Genomic DNA, 16,119 nt, shown 5'->3' with positions numbered 1-16,119 from the left:
ATGCGTAGGGTCCTATCAATAGAAAAAAAAAATGTTGTAACCCGAAAACACAACAAATACAAAACAAGAAGTTTTCCAGGAACCTAGGTAAATCCCTGTAGTAGTCTAACAACTAAGAAAAAAACAAACGCAACAACTTCAAAAGAAAAAGAACATTAAAAACAAATCTGGGGAACAACAAAAACACAGAGTCTAATGCGAGAGCTTTTTCAAGTCTCCAGTGCTCCTCTCATCTCAGTAGACCTCTCTCATATATTTGTGTACAGGTCAGCTGGAGATACACAGCTGATGGTAATTTAAGTAGGGAGCTGCGTCAGCATGCATGGGCTTCAAAGGAAAAAGGTTTATTCCATGCTGAAAAGAGAAGGAAACACAATGTTTCAGCTGTGGAGCCTTATTTGATTGTGACTCGAAGTAAAGCTTTACTTCTTCGTTTGATGTTAATTTATCTTCATCAGATACCTGATAGTATCTAAACTTAACAGTTGCTTTCAGTAGCTAAAGACACTGATCCAGGTGAGCCTCGAACTCACAACTCCGCAGTGCAGTGCTGTATAAGTACCACGCGCTGACCGATTATGCCACGGGAGCTGTGTAAGGTATGCTCCTCATACAGACTGACGCTGCAAAAACACAGGGTGAAAACGGTTTCGGTTGTGGATCCATCTATACATGGGGAACACTAAAATAGCAAGGAGAATACAAGAAAAGAAACTGAAAGAATTGTGCTAACAGCTAAGGGGGACGGAGGGAGGTGGTCGGACAAGTAAATCAGCCTGGCAGATTATTTGTATCGATATTTTTTGAGTCAATCAGCAAACAGATTTCTCTTCATGTGCCTTAAACCGTGCAGTTCGTATTTTCGTTGTAGATAGGTTTCTTCAGAAGTCCAGTAAACTGACAATAATGGAGAACTAGCTGACGCACCCCGTCGTGAAGACCCTCTGTAAGGTGATTACACGTTTCATTTTCAAGTCGCCTCCTTTACACGCAATTGCAGCCCGGACACTGAGAGAAAGCAGGAGAAATGGCTTCAATTTCAATGTGAAAGCGCAGTACAGGCTCGATGGCTTCACATCTCCCATCAATCAAATAAAATTGCAGTAAAGCGATCTAAATATGACTCTGAAGTACTGGGAAAGATGATTATTTTGAGCGTGCCTCCCAGGGTCTGCTACGAGGCTGAAGTTACAGTAGCTTCTTATTCACCAGCTTCTTATGCGTGTTTTTCGTTCCACCTTAAATGGTGCTGCTGTGATGTTATGTCACCTATCGCCTGTAGATGGCTCTCTTCAATCAGTACTAATCCGGCTGGAATACTGTAGACATCTTCACTGAAAGGGAATATCCAAATAGCGACTGTCCAAATTATATTTTTGTATGGAATATATTTCAGAAAATCGCAAACCAATTTTAAAAACTCACCACAACACGGACTTACACTGGGAAAAGGTGACTGCACTTTCTGCTTATTGCTTATTGCTTATGGCCTTCCCCCCGATTATGAAAATGTCTCACAGTTCTGACACCGCCGTGTGAAAGACAATGTAACAGACTATCAAAATCCTGAAGTACAATAAATTTTAATGCACCAGTTTCTTTAAATATGACCCTCTGATCCTGGCATGTCAGAATACATTTCGAAAAAGTATGGCACGAATTGCATGAATTGCTCATTAGCTAAACTATTTAAAAAATATATGACACAGATTTGTTCGAGAAAATTGTAATTGCCTTAAAGAGAGTCTTCTTGAAGATGTGCACCAGCTAGCTCTCCACTGTCAATTGACAAGACTTGAGAAGAAACTGTTCTCATACAACCAACATACAAATTACACATCTTAAGGAACATGAAGAGAAATCCATGTACTAAATAACATAAAACTGTCGCTGCAAATTATCACCAAGCTGTTTTATGTGTCTGACCACCTCTTTCCTACTTTGCAGCGAGCACAAATCTTTCTGTTTCTTCATCGCTATTTTACTGTCTCTTTCCCCCATGTGGAGATGAATCCACAGCCGAAACTTTAGGTCAGTTCCTGTTATTCTGTCTGATTGAAAGAGCTTTATTAAAGGCACTCCAAACTCTCTGCAGGAAAGTTATTGCTGCTCTCAACACAATATACTGCAACCAAATATAGCGATACTGTCACTGCCTGTGGGCCACGTGTTCCTGCTGTCAGTCTATTATGTCATGTTCATCCACACCCAGAAACATTACTGCTGGAGCACAAGAGTTATATAGGCGCAGTCCATAGAGCAAGAATCTCTTAATCTCAGAACTGTGGGTTCAGCCCCCACATTGGGTCCCTCTGTTTCAATTTCATCCCCCCAATCCTCCTAGCATGACCTGATGGCGTAACAGTGATACCCAGTACCCAGCGTAATTCAGCTTTCTTTCCACTTGATTTAAATTTTGATCTGAAATCATCGGCCGAACAAGAGTTTGTCTAAGTCGAGGGAGATCTGCTCACAAGCGAGTATTAAACACTTCAGCATTTACTGTTCGAATACCACAGTTTGTCAAAACACTGCCGCTTCTTAAACTAATAAGTAACGGTTTTTGAGCACGCATTGTATTGTTAATGCTTATATTAAAAAAGCATAAATTCACATAGTGGAATTTGGACTGAACACAGTAGTCCAGCCCCTTTACAACATTACATACCCACTGATTAAAGCTTAAAACTACAGCAGCAGGAGTAACAATAATGACAACAACATGTTTGGAGTTCGGCATTTCATTTATTCTGCGGAAACATCGTATCGGAATGAACTGCCCGAGATAAAAGAGTAATTGCGGCTTCAGATCGTTTTTACAGAGCATTGCGTTGTTCTGTTCATGCTGACTACACGCTTTAGATGTGTCATTTACTGCAGGCGTTGCTTTTCCAGGTTTTTCTGAAATTCCTCTCATTTGAGCCAGCACTAAAACATTTCATTCCCGTCGCTGAATACATCGTGGAAACGGTATTTGCAACGGAATGCTGTCACACATGAAACCTTTTTGTTATTCGGTTCTGAAGTCTGAAAATGAAAATAAAACGGGGGTCACTTCATAGGCTTGAAAGAAGTCCAAGCAGCATAAAAACCCGCGAATTCTCACAAAGGCTGCACCTTTCTTCTGCTGCTGTTGTAAATCTGCCTTAAACATTTGAATGCATACCTTACTGCTGCTAATCACATTCACGTGTTTACGAAGCTTTTTTCTGTCCGTTATGTTTTTGCTAAGCAGTTTCTCCGTTTTCCTCGTACTGTGATTGTCAGCGAGCACAACAAGACTGAAACAGTGTAAAGGCAAGTAAAAAAGACAGGGTAAAACGCCTGATTGTCGGGAGTGGGATTTGAACCCGTGCGTCTATTTGGAGAGTGAAACACAAAGCGTAAAAGACACGAAGCTGTGAATTTGCTGTTTTAAACTGCTCGACTATCCTGAAAAAAAATATGTGCTGATTGCTTCTTTCTTACCAAAAACCCAAACACACATTGAAAATCGACCTCTACCATACATGTCAAAAGCTCACTCCCCATCATTTCTATCCCTTTATTTCATTCTTTTGATGCGTGTTTTTGCACATAACCTGTTACCTTTTTGTTGTTTTGCACACTGCCTGTTGTTGTTTTTTGCACATCGGCTGTTGTCTCTGTCTTTCTTGTGTTATACAATTGTATTGTTGTTGTGTTTTTTTTCTTTGTACTACTTATGTCCGAGAGCTAGCTAAATAGCATTTCGTTATACCTTATACCTGTGTATGAGTATAATGACAATAAACTTGAACTTGAACTTGACATAGTCTTGCAGGCAGTATATTATTTTATCGTTTACTCGTTTAAAAAAACACGGTCTTCTCGTTCCTAAGTCAGATTTTTAGTGCTTTCGAACGTTACTTCCAACCTGGACTGACAGCTCACCAGATCTGTTTGTGATCAGACCATGGAGTCAGGGGCTATAACAAGCGCACGTTCCTTCCCAATGCTGAGGCGATCATTCAGAAGATGGGTGTGAAGAGAGACAAGCTTTGTCGACTAAAAAACAAGGCAGGATATGCACGGATACTAATCACTGGCGATAGTAATGTTCTCTTACTATTGAGAATCCTACATTGCAAGTTTTTTTGAAGACTTCGAAATAGGCACGGGTGGGGTTTGATAAAACGATCGTCGATTTACGAGACTGACGCCTTACCACTTGGCCACCGCACCTTCGAAAAAAGGTGGGAATAATGTTGTTCAAATTATTTTTTTTCTGAATCTGGTTTACATCGCCTGGAGGTAGCAACAACAATAAAAGGGATACTTAACAAGGAGACACACTGTAGCAGTGTGACTCCAACAGATTGCTCCTGAAGAGGCTGGAGGTTTAAGCCAGCTCCTTAGAGCGCTCGGCCGTGTTACTCTCAACAGCGGCTCTTCAGCTCTTGTTGTTTGACCTAGTGGTTTTATGAGGCGTGGAAATGACCGCAACTTCGTTTTCTGAGATGCTTTCTCTCACGTGGTGAAATCTCGACCTCTTTGGCATCTCTGGCTATAGTTCTTCTGTAGAGCACCTCTGCTTATAGTGCCCTTGAAGTCATTTTATTTTTACAGGAAGACGCATTCCCTAACAATCTCTCCTGTTTTAGAAATGCTTCATAAGGCGTGTTTGACTCAACGGACAAACAGTATACTAATTGTACAATGCAGATCTATGCAGCATTCGTACTGGATTTGACTGGGATTCTGAAATACTTCTTGAAAAGGTATTCAGATTTGAGAACCTTTAATAAAAACACAGACCTGAAACTCCCTAGCTTCCAATCCTTTACTCTTCCTTTACTCTCGTAGTTTTCAAAACGACCTCCGTTGTCGGGCGCAGTTAAAGTGGAACTGGCCTGACTGCACAGGAAAGTACGGAATGCTAAAATGTTTCTATGGCTCAAAATGTCCCTTTAGACCCTCGTCATGTCTCTGTGAGGAACGGGTAGGTAGAGAGGTTTAATAGATGCTCATGATGTTTCACACGGGGTGTTACCTGTTGTAGTGTTTCAAAAGATGTGTTAGCGGACCACAGATTATCTTGAAAAGATTTGGGTTTGCACTGGCTGGGATTAAAAAACTGACTAAATTATTTGGAAGGCGCCTGTACCACCAACGCACTCCCGAGAAGCACCTGCAAATTATCACAATCCTCTCTCTCACCTACAAAGTTATGGAGACACAGACATCCAATGAAAGCTCAAGGCTCCACTCAAGGCTTTATTCACTCAAGGCTCCACTCTTTTGTTGTGATGTCATTTTAATAAATATTAGCTTTGACAAGGTGTCATTTTTGCCTCTTAAAGTTAAAGTCTGCTCCTTTCTTCCTGGTATAGAAAGAACTAAATGTAAATTATTCAGCTCTACCGCCTGTGTGCATTGACAAGACATCTCAAAAGGACATATTAAATAAGAACACGATCCTTCCTGTTACCATTCCTGTGGTTGGGGCGTTGTTTCACCCTTTTACGTTAAATCATCAGTACTGCTGTTTTTTCTATGCATAGTTTTATCAAGAGCACTTAAAAGATGCAAATAGGTTTCAAATAAAATAGAATTGAAGGACAGTCGAGTAAGGAGGTAGAAAAAAAAGCACGCCCCCGTCTGGGAATCAACCACCGTTTTGGATGCAAAAATAACAGATTAATTTGTGCCCAGCCTCTTGAAGCTTCGATGCGATTATTTTTCCTTCCTTATTTTTTCATTCCTATGAATTTACTCTGTAGTAGAAGAAACGCGAAAGTGGGAAACTGCAGGCATTCTTCGTGAGTGGTGTGATCAGTGAGCATTTGCACATCTCTAAGTCTGTTCCATTAATTTTTTCATCGGGGATGTAGCTCAGTGGTAGAGCGCATGCTTCGCATGTATGAGGTCCCGGGTTCAATCCCTGGCATCTCCAGGTGCTTTATATTACAGTACTCACATCGCAATCTTCTGTTGAGTGAGAACTCTTTGCTCGTGTTCAGAGAGAGCCAGGTTTACACAATTAAATGCAGGCACACTCGACGTGCTGCAGAGTTGCGCTGCTGTTTTAAATGTACCTCATTTAGTTCTGTTAAATCCTAAATTATTTGAACTAATTTAGTTAAGGAAAATGCAAAAGAGCATGACAAGTATTGATCGTATAAAATATCCATGGCACAACTCGAGAAAGTACTCAAGGACTACACATCGACTTTTGATGATTACAAGAGATTCAAGAAACACAACCGTCCGCACCTGGGTTTGGATCCTGAACGCTAGAGTTAAAAGAACATAAGCGACGTTTATGACCTATAAACTCTCTAAATTGTCTTATAGTTTATGAAATAAAACAATTTCTTAATAATTACTTACTGATGATAGACGATTTATTAAATTTTAACAAAATCACAATTACAAACTTTTTCGGTTAAACTGTTATTCACATACTCTAACGTAAATAAACGTTAGTGTCTTCCGGTGTGTGAGCCAATTTCTCCCAAAAATATTCGTTAGTCTGTCGGGAGGCTGTGCAGGGTGTGAAGAAATAGAATTTCTAAAAGACAGGCTCCCTAAGCTTAACATCAAGGCAGAAAAAATGCTGTTTTCTCTACAGAAATGCTCTTTACATTTCAGCACTGTTGCAACTCCCTTTATAAAGGGTGTGCACACATATACAACCAAGGCATTGAAAGATTTTTTTTTTAATTATTGTTCCAAAAAATGTTCCATTTGTTTTCTTTTTAATGTTGTTGATTAAAAGATTTTATTAAATGAGAAAAAAATCTGAATGTGAAAAAAGGTCCAAATGCTATTGAAAAAAATTAGTAATGTGAGGAAAGATGGATTGTGGGAGCCCCTTAACTACCCATGTCATGCTGTATTTCTTACTCATTCTACTGGGAGTGGTGCCGTCGCTTCTGGATAAAGTCTGTCAGTGGTCATTCCAGACGGGTCAGGTATGACTGCTCTTCGGCACAAGAGACACGTGACTTGCGAGGATCCCGACAGTGTCGACCTTCTTTCGGAGCCCGGATAGCTCATTCGGTAAAGCATCAGCCTTTTAATCTGAGGTCCCAGGGTTCAAGTCCCTGTTCGGGCGGATGTGCTGTTCTTAAATCTATTGTGAATGTCATTCTAAATAGTCTTTTATCTTTCACTGTTCTAGCTGTACTGTGGTTATTTTAAATGTCCATTACTTGTATTTACAGTACTGTATTTAGTGTTTCATTTCACAAACCGAAAATGTTCAAGTAGATCTTGTCACTCTACTCCACGTAATCATCTAAATTAAATCACAGTAGAATACAGAACACGCAGTGAGGAGCTCACACAGTGAGTACTCTTGAATACGACAAGAGGAAAGGCACACTACAACTCTGCAGAACATCACGTCCGAGTTTACAGTGACAGCAGAGGTTGGAAGCGACGTAGTTTTTTAATACTCGCTCGCTGAAGATCTCTCAAGAAACCTCGGTGGAGATTTAACGAGTGTCTAATAATCACGTTCAAAAAGGTGAATATAAGTTTTTTTTAACAAGGTAGCCTTAATGGCAACACGGTGTGAGTAGATCTTAAAGCAGCTGCAGACAGAGTACCCGTAATGGCAAAACAGTGGTTTGAGTTCGGCTTTTCTTATTTCTTCTGCAGAACCAGTGGAATCGGAATATACTGATCCGCATAAGAAGCGCTTTCAGGTTCTGATCATTTTTATTGAGCGCTGCTCTAAGTACCACAGGTAAGATGGCTGTTGGTCTAAGGCGTTGTGTTCAGGTCGCAGTTAACCCTGGAGACGTTTGTTAAAATCTAACTGCTAATAAAGAGGTCTTTCTCGTTAGAGAAGAAACGATAGAAGCATTAAGCGGGAAAAAAATCACAACATCTCGCATTTCACTTGTTTAATGTTAACTGTCTCAGTGGTTGCCTCGGTGATTGATGGCTCTTCTCCCTCGCAGGGTGACGGCAAACTTCTTCAGAGAGGGAGTCTCCCACACACGGCTTTTCTTTAGCAAGAGTTGAGACAACAGAAACAGACTTCAAACTGACATGAATTACTTCTTGAGCGTTTATGACCGTCTTTAAAAGCTGAAAGCAGGTGAAAAAGTCTTTGGAAATGAGGAAATGACTGCTGACAGTAAACAGAGCTGACGCTCAGCTGCAGACAAGCGCTCCTCGTTAGTATAGTGCTGAGTACCCCCGCTTGTTGCGCCGGAGACTGGGGTACGTTGCTGTGACAGGGCGCTGGTTTAATTTTTTAACAACCTGACTTCACTTAAAAAGTCTGTAGTGTGTACTACGTTTCGGACTAGTTAGTGCGGTAGAATATGGAGATCATCTCCAGCTTTGAGCTCAACTGCAACAAGAAGTCATGCTAAATGTAGTATAGTGAGTAGACATCGCGAGACAACAGAACGAGAGTAGAAGGCAGGAATATAAGGTTTAAGGGCGTGATCTGTGTAGTTAACAAAATAGTTAAAATAATATAAAAACTTCTCTAAATTTAGATACACAACATTTATGGCGACGAGAGATGAGTGCTTGACGGACTCAAAGCGAGCAGAACACTGCAGATTTTAGTTCTCTTGCTGGTAGAAACGAACTTCTGAATTTTCGGACTTTTCGTTTAGCTTGCGCCATGGAAGATATGGCAGCCGCGCCGAGAAGCTTTGCTTATGCTCAGCTTTTTCCACCGCTTCTACTGAACCTCGGAGCTCCGTATTTGTATACAGAATACAAGCGGCGGATTTTCGCCAACCTCCCTGGAGAAAAAGGTACATATGAACAGACTGTAGCTGCCTTAGACGCTTACTTTACACATCGGAGAAAAGTGGTTTTGGAACGGCATAAATTTAGGCAGAGAACTTAGTCTCAGGACGAATCTGTTGATGCTTTTGTGACTGCACTAAGAGAACTGGCTAAATCTTGTGACTTTGGAGTATTGGAAACTGACATGTTAAGAGATCAACTTGTGGAAAAATGTGCACATAAGAGACTATAAATTGCTGCAGGAGGAAGGGCTGACTTTAGAAAGAGCTCTTACAGTCGCTAGAATTCATGAAGCAGCTCAAGCAGAATCAAGAATGCTTTCTGACCACAGTGACAAAGTGACACTGAACGGGGCGCTCGCTCAAACTTTACAAACAATAGCCCAACAGCAGGACGCAGTCATGCAAGAGATATTGAAGAACAGGGGACGGCTGACATTACATGTAACAGGTGCGGACTAACAATGCACAAAGCAGATGAATTTGGAGCGTGAACAGCAAGATGTCTACACTGTAAGAAAACAGGACATTATGCACACGTCTGCAGAACATCACGTCCGAGTTTAAGGACAGCAACATCAGAGATTGGAAGCTAGGGAGTTTCAGGTCTGTGTTTTTATTATAGGTTCAAGAAAGTCTGAATACCTTTGCAAGAAATATTTCAGAATCCCACTCAAATCCAGTACGAATGCCGTATAAATCTGCATTGTACAATTAGTATACTGTTTGTCCGTTGAATCAAACACGCCTTATGAAGCATTTCTAAAACAGGAGAGATCGTTAGGGTATGCGTCTTCCTGTAAAAATAAAATGACTTCAAGAGCACTATAAGCAGAGGTGTGAAAGCCTGCTCTACAGAAGAACTATAGCCAGAGATGCCAAAGAGGTCGAGAATTTACCATGTGAGAGAAAGCATCTCAGAAAACGAAGTTGCGGTCGTTTCCACGCGTTATAAAACCACTAGGTCAAACAACAAGAGCTGAAGAGCCGCTGTTGAGAGTAACGCGGCCGGGGACTCTAAGGAGCTTGCTTAAACCTCCAGTCTCTTCAGGAGCATCTGTTGGAGTCGCACTGCTACAGCGTATCTCCTTGTTAAGTATCCCTTTTATTGTTGTTGCTGCCTCCAGGCGATGTAAACCAGATTCAGAAAAAAAATAATTTGAACAACATTATTCCCACGTTTTTTCGAAGGTGCGGTGGCCAAGTGGTAAGGCGTCAGTCTCGTAAATCGACGATCGTTTTATCAAACCCCACCCGTGCCTGTTTCGAAGTCTTCAAAAAAACTTGCAATGTAGGAGTCTCAATAGTAAGAGAACATAACTATCGCCAGTGATTAGTATCCGTGCATATCCTGCCTTGTTTTTTAGTCGACAAAGCTTGTCTCTCTTCACACCCATCTTCTGAATGATCGCCTCAGCATTGGGAAGGAACGTGCGCTTGGTACAGCCCCCGACTCCATGGTCTGATCACAAACAGATCTGGTGAGCTGTCAGTCCAGGTTGGAAGTAACGTTCGAAAGCACTAAAAATCTGACTTAGGAACGAGAAGACCGTGTTTTTTTAAACGAGTAAACGATAAAATAATATACTGCCTGCAAGACTATGTCAAGTTCAAGTTCAAGTTTATTGTCATTATACTCATACGCAGGTATATGGTATAACGAAATGCTAGCTAGCTCTCGGACATACAAGAAGAAGTAGTACAAAGAAAAAGAACACAACAACAATACAATTGTATAACAAAAGAAAGACAGAGACAACAGCCGATGTGCAAAAAACAACAACAGGCAGTGTGCAAAACAACAAAAAGGTAACAGGTTATGTGCAAAAACATGCATCAAAATAATGAAATAAAGGGATAGAAATGATGGGGAGTGAGCTTTTGACATGTATGGTAGAGGTAGATTTTCAAAGTGTGTTTGTGTGTAATTTGTATGTTGGTTGTATGAGAACAGTTTCTTCTAAAGTCCTGTCAATTGACAGTGGAGAGCTAGCTGGTGCACATCTTTAAGAAGACTCTCTTTAAGGCGATTACAAGTTTCTCGAACAAATCTGTGTCATATTTTTAAAATAGTTTAGCTAATGAGCAACGAGAGTACAAATGAATTCTCCCACTCTCCATTCGAAGATAAAACTCCATGTGCGAGTTTAAGTTTCCTTGAAGCTACTGATGTTCGTCATTATTGGACATTCCCGGTGATATTGACTAAGAAGCTCATTTTTTACGTGTTGTAGTTCAACATGTGCAAAACATTCGTATCCCCTGCAAATATCGGCAAGGTCAGTAATATTCTCAACAATTTGTGCCATTGCAATTCTTGCAATTTGTGCCATACTTTTTCGAAATGTATACTGACATGCCAGGATCAGAGGGTCATATTTAAAAAACTGGTGCATTAAAATTTCTTGTACTTCAGGATTTTGATAGTCTGTTACATTGTCTTTCACACGTCGGTGTCAGAACTGTGACACATTTTCATAATCGGGGGGAAGGCCGTAGCAATAAGCAAAAAGTGCAATCACCTTTTCCCAGTGTAAGTCCGTGTTGTGGTGAGTTTTTAAAATTGGTTTGCGATTTTCTGAAATATATTCCATACAAAAATATAATTTGGACAGTCGCTATTTATTTGGATATTCCCGTTCAGTGAAGATGTCTACAGTATTCCAGCCGGATTAGTACTGATTGAAGAGAGCCATCTACAGGCAAAAGGCGACGTAACATCACAGCAGCACCATTTAAGGTGGAACGAAAAACACGCATAAGAAGCTGGCGAATAAGAAGCCAACTTAAGCCTCGTAGCAGACCCTGGGAGGCACGCTCAAAATAATCATCTTTCCCAGTACTTCAGAGTCATATTTAGATGGCTTTACTGCAATTTTATTTGATTGATAGGAGATGTGAAGCCATCGAGCCTGTACTGCCAGCAGCCATATCACCCTGCAACTCACAACTGGCAACCTACTGAAGCTAAGCAGGTGTGAGCCTGGTCAGTACCTGGATGGGAGACCTCCTGGGAAAAACTAAGGTTGCTGCTGGAAGAGGTGTTAGTGGGGCCAGCAGGGGGTGCTCACCCTGTGGTCCATGTGGGTCCTAATGCCCCAGTATAGTGATGGGGACACTATACTGTAAACAGGCGCCGTCCTTCGGATGAGACGTAAAACCGAGGTCCTGACTCTCTGTGGTCATTAAAAATCCCAGGGCGCTTCTCGAAAAGAGTAGGGGTGTAACCCCGGTGTCCTGGCCAAATTTCCAATTGGCCCTTACCAATCATGGCCTCCTAATAATCCCCTTCTATGAATTGGCTACATTACTCTGCTCTCCTCCCCACTGATAGCTGATGTGTGGTGAGCGTTCTGGCGCACTATGGCTGCCGTCGCATCATCCAGGTGGATGCTGCACATTGGTGGTGGTAGTGGAGGGGAGTCCCCCATTACCTGTAAAGCGCTTTGAGTGGAGTGTCCAGAAAAGCGCTATATAAGTGTAAGCAATTATTATTATTATTACTGCGCTTTCACATTGAAATTGAAGCCATTTCTCCTGCTTTCTCTCAGTGTCCGGGCTGCAATTGCGTGTAAAGGAGGCGACTTGAAAATGAAACGTGTAATCACCTTACAGAGGGTCTTCACGACGGGGTGCGTCAGCTAGTTCTCCATTATTGTCAGTTTACTGGACTTCTGAAGAAACCTATCTACAACGAAGATACAAACTGCACAGTTTAAGGCACATGAAGAGAAATCTGTTTGCTGATTGACTCAAAAAATGTCGATACAAATAATCTGCCAGGCTGATTTACTTGTCCGACCACCTCCCTCCGTCCCCCTTTGCTGTTAGCACAATTCTTTCAGTTTCTTTTCTTGTATTTTCCTTGCTATTTTAGTGTTCCCCATGTATAGATGGATCCACAACCGAAACCGTTTTCACCCTGTGTTTCTGCACACCTTGCACAGTTCCAGTGGCGCAATCGGTCAGCGTGCGGTACTTATATAGCAGTGCACAGCGGAGTCATGCCGAGGTTGTGAGTTCAAGCCTCACCTAGTGTCTTTAGCTACTGAAAGCAACTGTTAAGTTTAGATACTATCAGGTATCTGATGAAGATAAATTAACATCAAACGAAGAAGTAAAGGTTTACTTCGAGTCACAATCAAATAAGGCTCCGCAGCTGAAACATTGTGTTTCCTTCTCTTTTCAGCATGGAATAAACCTTGACTTTTTCCTTTGAAGCCCATGCATGCTGACGCAGCTCCCTACTTAAATTACCATCAGCTGTGTATCTCCAGCTGACCTGTACACAAATATATGAGAGAGGTCTACTGAGACGAGAGGAGCACTGAAGACTTGAAAAAGCTCTCGCATTAGACTCTGTGTTTTTGTTGTTCCCCAGATTTGTTTTTAATGTTCTTTTTCTTTTGATGTTGTTGCTTTTGGTTTTTTTTTTTCGTAGTTGTTAGACAACTACCGGGATTTACCTAGGTTCCTGGAAGACTTCTTGTTTTGTGTTTGTTGTATTTTCGGGTTACAACAATTGTTTTTTTCTATTGATAGGACCCCACGCATTACTATGGGAGTAGTTAACATTAGTTCTTACATTGTACAGTACCTGAAATTACCACATAAACTACTACTCTGTTTCCTTTTTTTTGACAGGCACAAGTGAAGTTTGTTTTTCCTTGCTGCTGATTGGTAGCTACAATGGGTCAATTGCAATAAACTTATATTCAATAAACTCCGCTGAAATTTGTCAGCAACTCTGTACTAAACCTGTTCTCAATTGCAACAAACCTAAAATAACAGCTGCTGCCCGTTAGATGTTACTGCATTAGGAGTCTAGCTTAAACCACCTCTTCATAGGTTTTAAGCAACTCAGTAGCGGACTAAGCAGAACAATTGATCACATTAGAACTGTTTTGAATGTAATGGAAATAATGCACTCATTAAGTAACAAGGTTATGCACCACTTGCTTGAAAATTATTATTATATTTAACTAAAATTGCTTTCCAGACACCACAAATATTCACAATGAATGTTATCATTACACGTATTTATTAATAAAAGTGTTATTTATTAATAATTAACTTCCATGTATATCTTTATTAGTAGCTGTATTACAAGTAATGCATATACAGTCTTTATTATAGTTAGTTTTCAGTTATCCTGGGGAGGGAAGAGAATGGAAATTAAGGAAATAAAAATTTAAAGGGCTTTTAAGTCTTCAATGTGTTCTGTCATAGCTGTGTGTTGTCATATCTGGGTGTTAATTTAGTATATTTGTTGTATTATTTATTGTGATTTGACACTAAACTTGTGTTTCTCAGGAGAAAGCAGTAATATTTTTTTTTTAGTTTTTTGAGGGTACAGAAAATTGTATTGTACGGCCAAATGTAAGGTTACATTAAGAAACCCTTATTGTTACCTTTTGCAACGTTATTTATTTAAGACGGTTCTTCAGAATAGTGTCCCTTACGTATCTGTGACTGTGGTCCAACAATAACGGTGCGGAAATAGCCGGAATGTGTGGGAAGAAGATGGAGATGGAACAGGAGGCTTATTCAGTCGATAGAAAGGTTGTGTAGGACTGAACACACTACGGTTATGGTATTGGGTTTAAGAGCATTACGATCCTACAGTCTCCTGATCCGTAATCAGATTCGTTATCCAATGCACCACTGGCCCTTGTACCGCATTCCTCAAGTGCACCACTATGAGCTTGCGCCGCTACAATAATAAATCGCCCCAGTCCAAATTTTCTCAATTAGGTGTACGTTTTCTATGTGTATTTAGTTAAACAGTCTTTCATTTTGTCTGTTTTAAAAATTGCATCTCTTTAAAACAGACAAACGAGTTTATGTGTCGCGCTGAAATTGGGAATGAGGGAATTCAAACGAAAGAAATCACAGAAAAGATATGGCGCTTAAAAAGAAATCCAGAGTGGAGATGCTGGTGATAGAAAACGATGCATGAGATGCTTTACCTCTGAACTAAACTCGGCTCTTTAATTGTGTTAGGAAGAGTGAATAGCCAACAGTGTACATTTTAAAAATCAAAGCAAGACAATGAGACACGCAGAGAATTCGGAACACGAGCCTCTCCTTCATTGTTTAATGAGCTTTTAATGAACGCCTAAGTGAAAGACAAATTTACTATTTTCACTTTGTGATTAAAAAACACTTGTATCACGTTAAGCACTCCTGATGGTGTCGAATAGTTCTCTTTTCTACCCTCATCATTTGAGGATCCCTAGCTAAAATATCTTTTTAAACTACAACAAAATTGCAATATTTTGAATACTATTTAAGTTTACATAGTCACATTCCCGTGATATTGACTTAGGCGCTCAACTATTAACTTCTTGTAGTTTGTCTTGTGCCAAAAGTTTGAAATATCTGCAACTATCAGGATGCTTAAGGACATCCAAAGAAACCCCATCACATTTAGGGGAGACGGTGTTGAGGTCGGATTAATTTGAAATGCGTCTTTGGGACTTTTGATTTACCAACGTTGTGTTTAACTGAAGGATACGCTGACTGACTGTGCCATAGAAACTAACGCACATCACCTTTCTTCTACATTCACAGGTTTTTGGCTAAAGACAAAAAAATCTTTCTCGTTTCCTTGCCAGCTGGCAGTAATTCCTCTGCACTGACAAAACAGATGAGTATTTTATCTTTCGCAATTTGTATGGATTTTTTTAAAAACAAGTTGTTCCAAAAATTAAATGAACACTTCCATTAAATTTAATGTAGAAGCATGTTGCTGTCCATAATGATAAACTGTGTGGCAAGACAGGCACCACTGGGACTCAACCCCAGGATCTCCTGTTTACTAGGCAGGCGCTTTAACCAACTAAGCCACAGCATTCTCTTATCATAGTGTTAATCCCGCATCAGCAGGGTCAGCTTGTCGGCACGCCCGTCTCCATTTGGTGGTTTGAGCTGATGTTGCCATGACGTTGCCATTAAATGCGACCAAGAATACTCCAACCGGCGCTCCGCTACGCCTACTGTCGGAGAACTAAGCCATGGCACTGGCATCAAATATCCCTTTTACAGCCACTTGGACACATCTCAATTGCTCTGAGACACCTGCATTCAGTGTGCGCTGAGCCTGCTCGCTGAGCAAAGTGACGAGAAATGGCTTATGTCCAAGGAGCTCAATTTGCTTTTTATGTTCAACGGGGTGTCCACTACAGCCGGCACTGAAGCGCAGCACAGGCTCTGTGGTTTGACATCTCCCAAGGTAAATGTTGAAATTGTAGGTGGAAGAGGAAAATTACCCTCGAGCATGGGGAAAGAGCCAACTCATGTCCGGAAGGGGCTAAAGTGTGTATGGAGGTGGCCTAGTGGTTAAAGCAATAACTTCTTAATACATTATACTCTGCAC

General features: G+C 40.8%; 1 non-coding gene across 1 annotated transcript; it reads left to right on the top strand.

The window, feature by feature from the left end:
- Positions 1 to 5,842: 5,842 nt before the first annotated feature.
- Positions 5,843 to 5,914, top strand: trnaa-cgc (transfer RNA alanine (anticodon CGC)). The gene has a single exon. It is a non-coding gene; the product is annotated as a tRNA-Ala (tRNA).
- The last annotated feature ends 10,205 nt before the right edge of the window (positions 5,915 to 16,119 follow it).

This window comes from Lepisosteus platostomus, chromosome 5 (assembly GCF_059453375.1).
Source record: "Lepisosteus platostomus isolate fLepPlt1 chromosome 5, fLepPlt1.hap1, whole genome shotgun sequence".
Classification (NCBI taxonomy): Eukaryota; Metazoa; Chordata; class Actinopteri; order Semionotiformes; family Lepisosteidae; genus Lepisosteus; species Lepisosteus platostomus.
This window is presented reverse-complemented; position numbering and strand designations above follow the sequence as displayed.